Raw genomic sequence first — 15,417 nt, 5'->3', positions numbered from 1 at the left:
GCTTTGAAGTGGCGCCACAGGCGCGCGTGATGTGCGTCTGCGCTGAAATTCTAATCATTTGCATATCTCACCTCCGCTAATGCATGTTGTAAATTTCATATTATTTGCATGCTTCCTTCAGGGTGTTGCATTTACGGTGGCCAGCAGTGTATATCAAGAATAATTGTTTGCAGTATCAGCTGAAAATTAACGAGTAATTGATGAATCGCACCAGCAACAGACTCAACCGGACTAGAAAAACTGACAAATGTAATTAAAATTAATATAAAGTATAATATGAGAGTAATTCAAATATTAGGAATTATATAGTTCAGTGTGGAACCAGAACCGCCTTCAGGGGTATGCGACAGATGCGGTTGCATCGGGCCCCGCACTTACGGTAACAATAATTTTTTTCTTCGTAAATTCTGAATTTTCATCACCTCTGGGATTCTGCAATTCCATCTCGGAAGAAATTGCTCTGAAATTTATTCTGAATTTACAATGAAGTATCTCTGGAATCATGAATTTTCACCAATTATTAAAATAAATTCAATTTATATGAATTCTGGAATTCTGAAGTATTTAAATTGTTCATATTATTTTTCATTTATTCTGAGAATTTTCGTTAATTCTGAAATGATTTCTTTCATTTATTCTGAAAATGTTTGTTGAGATATTTCATGTAATGTTGGTATTGTGCTTTTCCGCGTGATCATGGTAACTAACTCTTTATAATAAATTAGTTATTTCGTAACTGAATTGATGAGTAGTTCATGCTTTGAAAAACGACATCTCTGCTAAATTTCCAACAATATGATTATGGGGCCCAGCACGCTTCCACTGCGCTACCACCACCTACTTTCTCTCCCTGCTACATCAGCGCCGCCACACTGAGTTACAGAGGAGGTAAGCGGTGAAGAAAACATTACATGAAATATCTCAATTTTCATGGGTGCTGAAATAATATTTTTCATTTATACGTTTATTTTCTAAGGAAATCGAAAATTCAGATTACATACAATCTGCGCTAAGAAAAACCAAACTGGCCTCACTGTGAATTTCGCATCAGGCCCCGCTTCTGGTAAGGGTGGCCGAGTAGAACCTCACATAACAGGCACACTCCGTTAGCGGACACCTCGCGTTAACGGATTTTTTTTTTAAATGCTGTCAACGGGCTTCAGTGTATTTTACTACCCACTAACGGGCTTTCCCCGTTAGCGGAAAAAAAATTATCGGGCCAAAGGGCATCCGTTACCGAGAGGCTCCACTGTATATTCCAGCCCGCAAAGGCTGAGGGAGTAGTTCCAGGCTCGGTACTCCCTCAGATAATGCAGACCTGTCACATCTGAGTATATTTGAGAACTAATATTTTTTTTACTCCGGGGAATAATTTATAACCAATAATAATTTAAAATTATCAAAGATATTTTGTTATATTTATTCTAAATTTCAAAAAAGTAATTGAGATGCACGAAATTTAATTTAATGCAAATAAAAATTAGAGCTTGATTTCGTCATTAAATTTAAGTGCTGTCCCAGTGGATGATTTCTATCACTATATATTTAAAACGAATTATTTATCCATTGGAGTATCTTTCTATAGCCGGGGATTTTAACATTTTTTCAGCCGCGAACCAAAATCAACGCCAAGATCAGCTTCGCGACCCGTGGGACTGTTTGTTTTTAAACTTTAAGTGAAATCAGTGACGCAATAAGTGCATAACAGGGCTGCAAGTGGATTTGTACGAATCGTCTAGGAAGCCCCATAGAATCGAGTTTGTGTCGTTACCAATACCTAAATGTACCCCTGGCTGTATAAGTGAAATTTTACGACCCATCTCAGAATCACCAGTGAATCAAGTTTTGGTAGAGAGACATAGCCCAAGAGAATCTGGCCGAAATTGGATTTGCCCGACCCATTTAGGAAACCCCATGCGAATCAAGTTTGAGTAATGACAGTAGCTCACGAATCCTCGTCTGCAAGGGGATTTGAACGACCCACATCGGAAGCCCATACGAATCAAGTTTGGGTTTTAACGATTGCTCAAGAATCCCTTGATGTGAGAGGTACGACCACTTACAGCCAATTGATACGACCCGTGTCGAAAGCCCCTGCCAAAAAAAGTTTGGGTCGTGATTCATAGCTCAAGAATCCCTGGCTTTAAGTGGTTTTGTACAACTCATGTAGGAATCAAGTTTGGGTCGTGACTCGTAGCTCAAACAATTGCTAGCGGTAAGTGAATTTGTACGACCCATTTATAAAGTTCCTTTATAAATAGGTCGACACAAATCAAGTTTGGGTCGTGGCATAAATCATCAATAATTTTTTTACCTCAAAAATTCGTGTCTGTGAATGGATTTGTTCGACTCATGTCGAAAGCCACTCGAATCAAGTTTGGGTCGCGACTTATAGCTCAAGTGGATTCATTCGGCTCAAGTTTTTGTTGGGACCATAGTTCAAGAGTCCCTGCATGTTGATTGATTTCAACGAACCATCTCGGAAGCCCCTATTCCTCGACCTATGGGTCGCGACCATTGAAACAGTAAAAGCATTATAACAATGTTTTGAAGCACCTCAGCAGACACTTATGCAAATCAAAGAAAAAAAAAAACCAATATGGCTGGGATTACACTATAAATGTTTAATAAAAGATCTTTTACAAAACTTCAAAAAAAAAAAAAAACCACCAATAAATCTATTGTTTACATTCTCTCGAACGTAACCGAGATGCTTATTGGTTAAATTAATCAAGTTTTAGAAAAATAACTTCTACAGAACTTTTATAGTATAATTCCGACTTCAGAATCGTTTGATATTCAGATTCATGTTTAAAAAGTTCTTTTCTTCGGTAGATTTCACATGTTTGATGCTGGATATAAAAGCTTGTTAATTACCGACATAATTCTATCTGGCATTCGCGCCGAGGCACTTGTTAAATGACCTACAGGTCAAGATGAGGTCAAGAGCTCATTTTGAACCCTAAACATTTTGACTCGTCGGCCGCTGCCATTCCTTTTTTTTCCTCCTCTCGCCGTTATGAAAGCGTGCGTCTTCAGAAGATGATCTTCCCACGCTTCTTGCAAAACACACACTAAATGCAAAAGTGACGATGATGGGTGGACCGACCGACCATCTTATTTTTCCTTCCTCAAATAATAAAAAAAAAAATGGACTCTTTTTCGGAAAAAAGAAAGAGTTACGTGCTCAAGATGGAGATCCAAGATAACCTCTTATCTTAAAAAGTCATTTAAAGCTTTAATTCACGCCATGTTTTTTTTTTCTTTTATGCAGTTTTGATGTATTAATTTACTTGCAGGTAGCAGCAACTAAAAGCTTTTTATTTGTTTTGTCTCTCAACCTGTGGTCCGCAACGATCGCACAGGTTCAAGCAGACTTGATAATTCTATCTGATGAAAAAATTATTCGATTGGTTTAATTGATATTAATAGTATCATATGGGTTCAAATAAAAATTGAATATTCATACTTAGGTTAACCGCACCTCAGCAATTAAAGCGCTGGAAATTGCGATCATAAACATGAGATAACACTAGTTTTTAGCCAAAAAATTCAATTTACAACAAATTGTGCTAATTACTTACTACTAAAATGGGTGAAAGGTGGGGGAAATAGAGGGAGAGCTATAAATTGGAGTAAAAAAATATTTATGACAAAAAAACAAAATCAAATGAATAGATGGCCATATTTCATTGGGAATATGGAAGAACTGGAATTTCTTAAATTAGGTAAAATATAGGATGGCACCAATTGTCATCAAAAACGTTGTTACAACTCTTCGAAATCCCCAATTGTAGTTAAAATCATTGAAAAAAGGAAAAACGTTGAACCTGAAAAATATGTGAAATGAATATTTTATAGCTATAATTATCGTAATAAGTATGAAAAATAAGCATCATTGAAAAAAAAACGGGACAAATACAGAAATATAAAAAATTCGGAACCACCAAATGTACGGGACATAACAGGTCTGTCGAATTGTTTCGTACATCTTACTATAAGCCTTCTGTTCAGAAAGGTTGAGAAACGTTGATGTAGAGAAATTAATAACGAGGTACAAGATTCATCGAAAGACTAGTTATTTGTGGAGATGAAGAAGAAAGGAAGAAAATTCAGCACTGCCCCCACGGGGAATCGAACCCCGGTCTCTCGCTTGCCGGACGAGCGCTCTACCATCTAAGCTATGGAAGCAGATAGAATATTTCAACCTTGGAGCGTATATATATGTTGAAAGGCACCGTACATGGACGGCGTCAACAATCAACTAATAGCTCGTGAATGACAAAGGCCAACCAGATGGCCTTTCTATATGTAATAACGAAGTGTTTTCGTTGCCAAAATTTTATTGCCATTTTTTTTTTTTTGCGGACTTGTCTCTATAAAAGCAGGAGTTCTTTTAGTGTAAAAATTACAGCAAATTTTTCTTATGTAACGTATTAATAGGTTTTTAAAGAGCTCCGTAGACTTCGTTTTGAGTAACGAAGGGCCATGAGAATCGTCGTTCGAGATCCCCATTATTTTTTACGAACCGAGGCACAACTCTATCACCATGAGCAATGTATTGTGTGGGAGTGCGTACATAACAGTCTCAGTGCGTATCTAGTGTTGTTGGTCTGAAAGGACCGGCACTCTATTTTCACAGAACACCTCGAGTCACATGAAGTATGCATTTTCACAGACCACATAAACATCAGAAACAGAACGTAGCAGACGGTGGTTGCAAATGTATTGCGATTGCGGTTATTAACCCTTTCAGCGGCAATAGCGACATATCTCGCGTCGATAAAAGCCACTTATTTTAGCATTTCACAGCCCAGATATTTTTTAAAGTTGATTTCTCAACTGCAAACTATTCCCTATGCAACTTGGTTTGCACCCGCTGAAAACGGAAGAAAGCCTACTTCACTAAAAAAAAGATATGGAATTTTAGGGGGGGGGGGGGGGGAGGGAGAGTAATTATTTCTATAATTGTCGCTTTAAAGGTTAAGTGTGTTTCTCACGTGCTTCTATGGATCATGCCCCGAACTTTGAACATCGAAACAACATTTCAACTATTTGCTCTCAACGAGTTTATACACGGTTTTTTTTTTTCACGGGCTCTATTCACATAAAACATCAAAACACCCGAATGTGTAAAATTTACTTGTTTTTAAACAAAACTTGTTCGAGGAGTGTTTATAAGGATCGAGTTCTGGAAAAGGTAGAAAACCCGGATGTAAATACATCCTCTCAAGGACATTAAATTTTATGTTATGTTTTCGCATCCACAAACAATGACTATACAGACACAATAGTCCTTGGAACCAGTTTTTTGTTGTCTTCTAAATTTTAAAAAAAAAACACCATTATCAGACACAACAGCAATTATTCTTGATTGCCAAACGTCTCGTAATGGGTGTTATTTTTGCCATCTTACTAACTAATAAAATTATTATATCTATACGTGTATATATATAATTTATTTTCGAAAAATGTTTAATATTCAATATTAATTAGTAATAATTCACTAAAAGATTTTGAAAGTATCCCCAAATAGCATTTTAGTAGTAAATTGTAAATTTATTGATAAGGGGGGGGGGGGCATTAAAGGAATGACGTAAGCAGAATTTTGGGCATTTGTGAGGCCTCCCTTGTCCGCAAAAGTAGGTAAGCTGGGCCGAAGCCACGAGGTTCAGGGCCGCAGATATCCTTTGCTCCCGAAGCATTAAATCAAATAATAATTTTGTGAAAAGAATATTGTAAGAAAAATTTATTAAAACAAAATATAAATTTATTTATGAAAATTGAAGGAATTAGTAAATGTTTTCATAAAAATAAGAATTGAAGAAATTCATAAAAATTGAATGAAGTGGTAAAATGCGGTTCGCGAAAAAAATATTCTCACGGAGAGGGTGTAGAAAAAAGGATTTAGTTTCGAATTTCGTCTATAGAGGGCGCTGCACGAAAGCAAATCAGGAGCGATTGGACCCGAACCGTTTTTTAATCCCTTCTGCATCCGAAACGTTTGTTAAGCCTCACATGGAAATTAGTGGCTGAGGTAAAACATCACCACCAATAGTGCTTTATTCATCAATGATGTAAACATCACACTGATGAAAACCTTATGTAAGCGCAGGTAACAGGAAAATTCAGAAATGAGTTGTTAATGGTACACCCTGCATTTTACAGAACTGATTTACAATGATTTTTTTCGTGCAATACCCTCCTGTCAACAAAAGTTTCAACTAATATTTTTTCTGTGAAAAAAAAATATCCGTGAGAAAAATTTTTCCGCAAACCGCATTAAAATTTACCAATTCCTTAAATTTTCGCGGATTTTAAACTAATTGCGAATTTATGGGGCATCCTCTATAAAAAAAAAAAATGCATGCAGTCGACTATCCGGCTTATGTTTATCCGGCCCGCCCATCCGCCACATTAGGCCAGAAGGGTCCAGAGTCTTACTGTATTTTCAAATTGCTCTCCATGGACAATATTTAACTTCAATTTAGATTTTCAAAACTTTTGTAAAAAAAAACAACACATTTTGGAAACACTTCAAGTTGAATTTAATTTACCAAGTCCCGTTCAAGTTATTTCCAGAGAATCCAACAATTTACATGTTGCTGAAAATGTTTTTCTAAGTTATGTTTTACATAATATTGAAAAATATTTGTGCTTTAAAAACATTTTTTAACACCGTACTAAACGACGAATAAATACATACATCGCTCTTATTTAAATGTAAATACGTGTTCACTGGATGGACCCAAAGAAACAAAAATATCATCTATAGACCAAAGAATATTTAAATAAGAAAGATAACATAATCCGAAGCATCTGGGTTTCCTGTTTTGAAGAAAAACAAAAGCTTTAAAGAAAGATGTTTATTCAGCTTTTGTTTCTTATAAGGAGACTGAGATGAAACCCAGACAAGGGCAAAAAAGAGAAGTGTTTCTTATTTTTCTCATTTCCAACACACACAAGTCCTATTAACAGATGGGGGGAAACTACCACAGCCATTGCAAGGAGAGGAAGTCGAAATAATGATAAAGAAAATAGACGATTAAGTCCTGACACAGACCACCCCTGAAGATTTGTCTGTACTTACATTATATGTGTATATAAAAAAACTCTGACCCTGTAAAAGGACCCTAAGCAATGGTAAACATATTTCATTCCTAAAATGAACAATTCGATGTACACGCAGAATTTTATTCGTATGAGAACTTTCGATGACCTATAAATAAAGTTTTAATTATTCTGCATGAAATATTTCTGTGGTGTTTGGTCAGAACATGTGATAACTCCAAAATAACATTTATGAGGCGCAGTCGAATCCCGTTATAACGAACTCCAAGAGACCGGCGAAATCACTTCGTTATAAAGGAATTTCAGGTTGTTTGCATTGTTCCTATGTGAACTTATTTGAGGGATTAGAGAAGTGTTCGTTAAAACGAGATTTTCGCTATAACGGTATTCGACTGTATAAACATTTTCATTGCCATTTAAAAATCAAAAACAAAGCGTACAAACAAATACAAATAAAATATCATACATGAGCATGTTGTTTAGCCGTACGCACGTATTTGTGCATTTATCTCACTTCTAATTAGTTATAATTAGAGCCCGGATTATATGCACTAAAAAAGTGGCAAAATATGCTCTAAAAATATGCACTTAAAAATGCAAAAATAGGCACTTAAAAACGCAAAAATATGCGCTTAAAAATGGAAAAATATGCACTTGAAAACGCAAAAATATACACTTAAAAATGCAAAAATAAGCATATAAAATACCAAAATGTGCACTGGGAATTAAAAATTATGCATTAATCACCCCAGGATATGCACTAGAAATCTTTAAAAGTAAAAAATTCCGAAATATGTGCAAAAATGAGAAAATATGCATTAAAAAAATCACCATCCAAAAAAAAGCAGATGTATTTTTAAAATGCATCCTTTCTATTTCTTAGTGCATATGTATTCATTTACAAAAAAATACCCCTCATATATATACCCCCCCCCCCGTCCCGTATATGAAAAATAACTTCTACATATATTTCTTATTCAGGCAGTTTTTAATTTTCAGTTTGTTGTAGCAGCTCAATAACGAAAATAGCAGTAAAAGTATTTCGACACAATTTCTAAAAAAAATTAACACTGGCATATCTCTAGAAATACAATAAAACGGTTAATATTCGTAAAATACTTTATAAATATGTATTAAAACACTAAATTTCACCTACGGAAAAAAATGTTATGAAAATATATGTGAACAATATTTATATGAAAAATTATTTTAAAATAATTGAGTGAACTTAAATAAACCTTCAAAAATATGCACTTATTCTGAAAATTCTTTGATTTTATGCATTTATATGCATTAATGCTAAAAAAGGCCAAAATATGCAAATGCATATGCATTTGCATATAATCCGGGCTCTAGTTATAATTAACAAGACTTAGCCGGAAAAATTCTTTGTTGAATAGTACCACATTCCTGGAAGTCTTATAAGTACGGCTAGTGGGGATTTTTATGCTCTATAAGATATGCAGTTATGTTGTTTAAAAGTGTAAATATGTCCTATAAAACGAAAAATATGTCCTAAATTTTTTTTCATTCCTATCTCAAATAACATTAGTTTCAGCAAAATAGTATGATAATGAGAAGTGTTGATGCTGCCTGAACAATTTTGAGCCATTACTTATTGTATGAACAGAAACTCTTTTACTGATTAATCCCATTGAGCCAAAATTATACTTACGTCATCAACCACCATGAAAATATGAAATATTTTAATGGCATCTTACTCGGTGCTTCAAAAAGGAGAAAAATCTTTCGCTAGTTTGTGGGCGCCTGAAAACTAACATTCTCCCCTAATGATAAATCCCTTACAGAGCCCCTTCAGTGATCTCTAAATGTTTCACGAATGCTTCAAGTGCTTAGGAAATGTTTCCGGGCCGCTTACGTCCTCTAGAACTGTGCAACGCATCACTCAAGTGATCCTTAATTATGCCACGGATCACTTAAATTATCTGGGAATGTTCCGCAGGTAACTTGAGTGATGTAGAACCGCACAGGGGAGACGCTTAAGTGCTCTAAAATTGTGCCACATGCTATTCAAGGGATCTATAAATGTGCCAGGGATCGTTAAAGTGTTTTGGAACTGTGTCCCGGGTTACTTAAATGCTCTGGAATCGTGGCACGTGTCATTTAAGCGATCCGTAAAAATGTGCCGCTTAGTACATTTTTACAAAATTGAGTTTGAGAGGGCAAGCTACATAAGATAACCTTGAGGCCGTATTTGGTCCGCGGGTCAAGGGTTTACCATATATGGCTAAAATGGTGGGTCGCAATGAATTTCTTAAAGAGAAATTTTGAGTTCTTACCCTTCAAATAGCATTGAAATTAACAGAAATCGATCATAACAACATAAAAAGATATTTTCTTTCGTCTGGGGGGGGGGGGGGAGGCCCATGAGCCCTCTATGCGTCCCCCTTCCCGCGTACGTTTCTGATCCCATCAATATGCGTTAGGGGGTAGGGCAGTGCTGACGAAATTTTGCTGATAGGGGGCGGGGGGGGGGGTCAGAGTTTTGCTGACTTTTGCTGCCAAAGGGGGATTCCAAAAATGGCTAAAAATTTGCTGACGTAATACTTAAACGGCCCCTTTGAGGAAGTTCCCTCCCACAAATTCAGAATCAATGTGCTGCTATCTATAGGTAAAAATACCTAGCCAAGTAGTGTATTTAGCTTTAAAAAAGCACAAAATTAAAAATAACCAGTCAAACCTCTATCTCCAAACTGACGGGACCGAAAAAATTTCGAGACAGTTTTCGAGAAACGGAGTTCCTTTTTTTTTGTGAGAAAGGAAAAGCACTCCAAAAAGCCGCCTGGAAGTCGAGTGATTAGGGAACTAGCTTCTCACTGTGCAGGCCTGGGTTCGAATCCCGGTTCGGGCATGGATGTCTTCTAACACTAACAAATTCCCTGGACGGATCATGCTGATCCCTTGGGAATACGTGAAGACCACGTTATTATTATTATTAAAATGGTGAAAAATTCGATTGATTTTAAACTACCCGTACCGTATTTTACTACATACTGAGGGAATTGATTGGTTGAGTTACGCAATCAATGCTCAATCACACGCAAATATAAGCAAAAATACGTTCGAATTTTTTTTTTCACGTGTTTGTTTAGTAATGTTCTGAAATTCCATTTTCAACATTCTTCCCAGATTCGTTGAAATTCGAGTGGTTCTTCAGATCTAATTCCATCATCACTGAGATGATTGATACGAAAGCCGCAGTTTTCTTGAAGCAAATTTGAATTATCTCTTGGTTGACTTTTTCGCCATGCTGAACAAGCCATCCACCACTCCATCAATCACAGTATCCGCCTATGATCGACAAGACCCATCAACACAATGGGATGTAATACATACGAATAATGCTTTCTTATCCGTTTCTTTCACCTCCGCAGAAAAGCAAAAGGAATTTCCGTGTTTTCCTTCTACTGTCATTGGGCTTGGCCTTTGAGATAGAGAGTATTTCGAAAATTAATATACGCTTCGATACAGAGGTGAAAATTCATTGATTTAAGTACAGAAAATGTAATGATTTTTTTTTTTCATTTTCGAGATAGTTTTTCGAGAAAGAGAGGTTTGTTTGTAATTCTTTTTATTTGACAAAAACTCCCAAAATTACCCACAATATGCCTAATTAATTTCCCCCATTCACTAATTTTATTACACTGTGCGGAAAATAAATAAAATGAAAATAAGAAACGTCTCAAGTCCCCAGGCTTGAGTCCTGTCAGCCCCGTCTTCGTGGGACCCCATAACGCTAGTTTTCTTGACTCGTTTGTTAGAAAAATTGTGCTTTTTTTGTGCTTGATTTAATTGCAACAGTACTTCATCACAGCAATTTCATTAGAGTCAAATTTTTTAATTACAATAGACAATTAAAGGAAAAATATACAATGTCGTCTCGATTTTAAATGTTGTTTATAATGAAATAAAATCTTGCTTCAGTGAATTTTAATAGCTTTCGCCTTTAATTTTATTTCTAATTCCCCTTAATCTGATACGATTTTATCAATCTCTGAACGCGTAAAATTTCAACAGCTCTCAAAAAATGCCACCGACAACGAATCAACCATGTACAATTATATTTATACAGGTGTCCTGTAAGTGCTAATTAGGCCGTTATCTCATCAATCGTCCATCGCAGAGCTATGATTCCAGTTTAAAAAATGCTCAAAAGGCGCTCAAAAATTACACTATACTAGTTTTAAGACTGAAAATACAGTGTCACAAAATAAAAATAAATCTAGATTATTATACGGTCCCCCTGTCCTCTAACTTTCAATTAGAAAGTTGTTGCTCTGCGTCTTCTCTTCTGTGGCGAACAAACCCCCCCCCCCCCACGTTTCTAAGTACAATATTCGCTGAGGTATTTGGAGATAATTTGCTGAATTGCTGAAAACGGAGATAAGTTGGGAAAGAACAGCGTATGAACTAACGATACTCTCCCTCATTTATGCTGTTCTTCCTTAACTTTTCTTCGATTTTCGTATTCAAATATCTCAGCGAATACTTTACTTAAAAACGTGGGATTTTTCTTTTCTTGGGCTCAAGAATTACAGGGCAACAACTTTATATTTTGGAAGTTAGAGGACAAGGGGACGTTATAAAAATTTAGATTTTTTTTTCTATTTTGTGACACTGTATTTTCCCTCTCAAAACTGGTACAGGGTAATTTTTGAACGACTTGAGCACATTTTAAATTGGAAACATACCTCTACGACGGACGGTTGATGAGATAAAGGCCGCATTAGCACTTACGGAACACCCTGTATATACGGCCCCTAGTATAAACATGTATCTATAATGGGCACGTCATTCGGATACTTTTCTAAATGAAAGTATCTTTCTATCACCAATTCAAAAGATAAAGGGGTCTACACCGTCTTCACGTTGTCTTGTATTTATAGATAAAATATTGCTTTCTTAGAAAAGGTGGACGAAGTGATGACAGATGAGCATCTACACGGTATTTTAAGTCAAATATACTTCTAATATGAAAAGGAAAAAAATAGTCCCTTTTCCTACATCTTAAGCAAAACGATTTTCTTATCTGAGATCGAACGGAATATTACACACAAGGAAATGTTCGTTTTCTTATCGACAGCATCTGCAAATATCACGCTCTCCTGTATGTGTAACAAGGATGTTCTGAAGCGATCGAACATAGCGCGTAAACGCCCCGTTTACTCGCAACAAACATTCACAACAAGCAGCACTGGGTGGTCCAAGACACGTAAATTCGTGTGGGAGAATCAGAATTCACCCCATGTGAAGTGTGCAACGGCCATGACTACCCTATCTTATTTTTGTATTAGTATTATTATTATTCAAGACCTGTCAACAGTCTCGCCTTGAAGGCACATGAAAAATGCATAAACATTTCTCTGATGGATTTTGAATACATTTTCACATTTTTGTTTTTGAATTATTCAATCAATCAAAAGGATGGTGAACCGAGTATAAAACGGGGTGCAGTTGAACCATATGATAGTTCTTTGCGATGGAAATAATAAGGTTCATATAAGAGCTCTTATTGTCCGCGAATAACGAATCACGGTCATGGAGGAATATACCCATTACAAAAGATTATTGATGACGTCGCGTATACGCGTGATGGATGTGTACTTGATGTAATAAAGCTCTGAAATGGTTTTAGGAATTACATAAATGATCACATAAATTTCTTATTTTGAATCTACTGATGGGGCCGATTTCCTCACGGGCATTTATCCTCCGATATTTAAACACACATTTACTGGTTAAGTAAACGCCTTTTATTATCGATGCCCTTCTTATCCTCAAGCACAGACCCAGAGCGACGTGTGTCCGCAGGGGCGGCAACTTATTGCGTAGGAAAGTAATATAGTCCCGTATTTTACGGGATACATTTTTTTCTAAAAGAGTGTATGATTAACAGCTCATTTCTGAATTTCGCTGTTATATACTGGCGCTTACATAAGGTTTTCATTGCGATGTTGTATGTGACATTGGTGAATAAAGAACTATCGGTGAAGTTGTTTTACCTCAGCCATGAATGTCCGGCTGAAGCTTTACGAAGGCTTCAGGCACAGAAGAGACTGAAGAAAGGTTTAGGTTCAATCACTCTCGTTGGACTTTCGTGAACCCCATCCTCTATCCCCAAAAATTTGAACTAATTTTTTTTATCTCTATACCAAAAAATATCCCTTCGTGAAAATGAATTTTTGGCAAACAACATTCAAATTTTTCACACACATATGGACAATATTCAACGTTCCCATGAATACATTTTAATTTACTGCAGACACTTTATCTCTCGACACCCCACAAGCTGTAAATATTCGCAGTTACGCTGACGATTGGCAACATTTGGCGAGAATTCACGCGTAATTATAATCCCGATTTCTCGTATTTTCCCTCGTTCAGCGGGGTCACTCCAATTATAATGCAACAAAAAAGCTTAATGCATACTATTTTAATTGCATCTGATTATAATTTTCACATAAAACCGTCTTAAAAATGTCGAATCAACTAGCAATGACACCTCAGCTATCACGACGACATTTCACGGAGTCTTTGATGTCGTTATAACCAGAGTTCTACCGTATTATCAAATTAAACGAGTCACTGGGTTGTACTGCAAAAGCAAAAACATTTTAGTTACTTCAGGTGAATTTTCTGATGGCCGGTATATTCATGGAATAAACGAATTCCACACACAACCTTTAGGCGAAAAAAATACTCTCTCTCTATTACCAGAAAATTAATAATACAGAAGTGAATGTGCGATGGTATTTCAAGATTACCCAGAAAACGTGGATATAATATTATTTTTCTTACCTTCCCTGTTCAAGCTGAACGAACCCAGTGGAAAAAAAAATATGGTCACGGCTAAGTCTCGAATTAATGATGTCACGATTAAGTAGAAATAATGAAAATTAGTTTTCTTAAGAGAAGGAATATTTATGCATTCGGAACACATTTCTCCTCTTATTCATTGGATTATGAATTCCTGCGGAGTTTCTTGATCCTACGCACCTGCAAAGATTGTTCTTGTTAGTTAGTTACACGAATGTACAGCTGTCTTTTCTTTACATGACAGAACCGTTAACGCTTGTTTTTTTTTAGATTATCGTGTAACTAGCTTACGTTATTCCTCCTTATGTTGCCAAAGTTATCCGAGAGAATGAATAGTTGATGTTGGAATTACGCGGATCCTTAATGTGTTTTGGCCATCTAGATAAGATAAGAGTCGGATATTCAGGGGCATCGTACACGGGAGGTGAGGTAAGTTAATGAAGAGAAATCTCGAAGTGGATCAATGATGTTAGGCTATTGTACTCCGAGTATTAACCGGCAGTGTCCTGAAGAGAAATCTCTGGTTCGTTAATGAATACTTTATCTTAAATTGAAATTTCCGGTGGTAAAATAGTCTTGGGTTTTCCATTTAACCGCGTCGCGAATTGAGAAGATTGTTAAGTACACTTAAAGGCGGTGTTTTTTACCGTATCGCAAATTCATGCCATTTTCTGAAAACTTCAGGATCTAGATCATGGGGTGCACGACCTTTTTTCGCCATGCCGCTCCCCTAAGAAACTTATAAAACCCTTATGAACCCCCATCCCCTTTGAGTGAAACATGGGGGGGGGGGGCAGCTCCTTCCTCCAAGATGATCACAAATTAAAATTTTGAAACAATTAAAATGATTTTTTCTCCATCAATTCTGTGAATTCAGATGTCTTTCCAAGATTGAAAACTCAAAATTTCTCTGTGCTTCCCCACGTGAAAACTCAAATATTTCAGCCCGCTCCCACGATTGTAGGTCCTGCGTACCCCCGGCTCCTCTCTTTCTGTGACATATATTGTGGTCATATTATTCAAAGATCGAACTCCTATTCATGTAGAGAAAGTGCAAAAGACTATTTACTTGATCTAAAGCAGGGGTTTTCAACATTACGGGCCAAAAAAAAAAAAATATCCACGTGAAACCCAATGTCCGACCTGTCATAGGGCGGAATCTCTATTCACACCACAAAGTAAGAATATTATATTTATATTTAATAATAATAATTGAATAATTTATATCTTTAGTCTATGATTCACACAGTGGCGTCTTTACGGGAAACCCAACGGGGCTCAGTGCTCCAAACAGGGAATGCTACATAAAGGAGAATTTTGTTCATTTTGAGATTTTTTCAATGCGATATAAAATTTCACTAATTCTTCAATTATTTTTCATTGTATACAAATTTTATTGATCCAGAAAAATTTTCTTCAAATATGAATTTCCATCAATTCTGACATTTTTTAAAAATATAAATATTTGCTAACTCTGAAAATATTTTTCCTCAATTATGAATTGCGAAA

General features: G+C 36.1%; 1 protein-coding gene and 1 non-coding gene across 2 annotated transcripts in view; both read right to left on the bottom strand.

The window, feature by feature from the left end:
• The window catches only part of LOC149070231 (uncharacterized), a 121,033-nt gene that overhangs the window by 17,141 nt on the left and 88,475 nt on the right, over positions 1 to 15,417 (bottom strand). The gene's annotated exons all lie outside the window — the stretch shown is intronic.
• Positions 4,120 to 4,191, bottom strand: TRNAA-GGC (transfer RNA alanine (anticodon GGC)). Its single transcript has one exon. It is a non-coding gene; the product is annotated as a tRNA-Ala (tRNA).

This window comes from Pholcus phalangioides, unplaced genomic scaffold, assembly GCF_987345545.1.
Source record: "Pholcus phalangioides strain wild (caught in Gottingen) unplaced genomic scaffold, Ppha-v1.0 ptg000022l_1, whole genome shotgun sequence".
Classification (NCBI taxonomy): Eukaryota; Metazoa; Arthropoda; class Arachnida; order Araneae; family Pholcidae; genus Pholcus; species Pholcus phalangioides.
Note: the sequence above shows the minus strand (reverse complement) of the source record. Positions and strands in the feature narration are given on the sequence as shown.